The 1,632-nt window shown below is 37.5% G+C and overlaps 1 pseudogene; it reads left to right on the top strand.

Annotated features, from left to right (window-relative positions):
* Window positions 1-206: 206 nt before the first annotated feature.
* LOC110288971 lies at window positions 207-780 on the top strand (annotated as a pseudogene).
* The last annotated feature ends 852 nt before the right edge of the window (window positions 781-1,632 follow it).

The raw sequence follows: 1,632 nt of genomic DNA, 5'->3' as shown, positions 1-1,632 counted from the left end.
ATTAACATCTTTCTGATGACTACAACAGCACAGGAAGGTCAGATAATGGTAATTGAGAGAAAATAGAAAAAAAAAAAAAGAAGAAGGCAAAGGCAAGGCAACTGTGGTAAATGCAACAGTGGTGTATGTAATTCCAACTAAAATGTTAAATAAGACCAAATAAGATGCATATACAAAGAAAGCATCCTCTTCTTGTAAGTGGCCAGAGGTCACCTGCCAAGATGGTTTGATACTCTCTTGACCCAGAAAACCTCACAAAATCATGCAAATCAAGAGGTTCAAACCTTCGAGTTCACTTTAATAACACCCGGGAAACTGCCCAGGCCATCAAGGGTATGCATATCCGCAAAGCCACCAAGTATCTGAAGGATTTCACTTTAAAGAAGGAAGCAATGTGTGCCATTCCAGCGGTATAATGGTGGAGTTGGTAGGTGCGCCCAGGCCAAACAGTGGGGCTGGACGCAGGGTCGGTGGCCAAAAAAGAGTGCTGAATTTTTGCTGCACATGCTTAAAAATGCAGAGAGTAATGCTGAACTTAAGGGTTTAGACGTAGATTCTCTGGTCATTGAACACATCCAGGTGAACAAGGCACCTAAGATGCACCTATGAACCTACAGAGCTCATGGCTGGATTAACCCATACATGAGCTCCCCCTGCCACATTGAGATGATCCTCACTGAGAAGGAACAGATCGTTCCAAAGNCAGAAGAGGAGGTTGCACAGAAGTAAAAGATATCCCAGAAGAAACTGAAGAAATAAAAACTCATGGCCCGGGAATAAATTCAGCATAAAATAAATGCAGATAAAGTTAAAGGTCAAAAAAAAAAAAAAAAAGCAAGCAAAAGATAGCATTTGATAGAAATCACTCCCTGGGACAGCATTTTAATAATACTGTGTTATGTGATGAGCTTTTAATCTCCTTAGTCACTGGTATTTTAATGTCAGACTGATTTCTAGCTACTTAGAGGGAAGCTTCAGGAATCTGTTAGGGAGAAAACCTCACATGTGTGTTTTGCTTGCTCGATTAAGCATGGCCACATTCTCTGTAACAATTATTTTTCTTTTCAAAGGTGCTATTGGTAGTTCAACCATAAATGCAAGTTTATAATCACAAAAGAGGTTCATGTAAACCATACATGAAGGCAAGTCTGTTTAATCATTGATAATTTAGACGTGAACATTAATGTCTCATTTTTTCATTCATCTGGTGGCCATTATGTTTTTAGAAAATGATTTCTACATATAGGATGCCATCCTGGAGAACTTCATGAAGGTATGATGACATCCTTAGTGTCACAGAGCATTTTATGTGATTCATCACAGGAACGGAGTGATAAAATGTACACTGATGGTCTTCTCTTTTTTTCTATTATTGAACATAGGTTGCCTCTCTCCTTATCCATCTCCTTCCAGATTTTCCTGCCCTGTGCCACACATTCGAATCCATACCCTTTCTTTCTTTTTGTTGTTATAGACTAATCATCTGAATTATTATTGTCATTATCATCATCATTTTTTGTTAATTATAGAAAACAAATAACTGGAATATGATAAAATGAAAAATAAACAGATGAAAAGAAGATAAAGAAAAAGTATAAGAAACCTATACACACAGACTCAAATTCACAAAAA

This window comes from Mus caroli, unplaced genomic scaffold, assembly GCF_900094665.2.
Source record: "Mus caroli unplaced genomic scaffold, CAROLI_EIJ_v1.1 scaffold_24873_1, whole genome shotgun sequence".
Lineage (NCBI taxonomy): Eukaryota > Metazoa > Chordata > Mammalia > Rodentia > Muridae > Mus > Mus caroli.
This window is presented reverse-complemented; position numbering and strand designations above follow the sequence as displayed.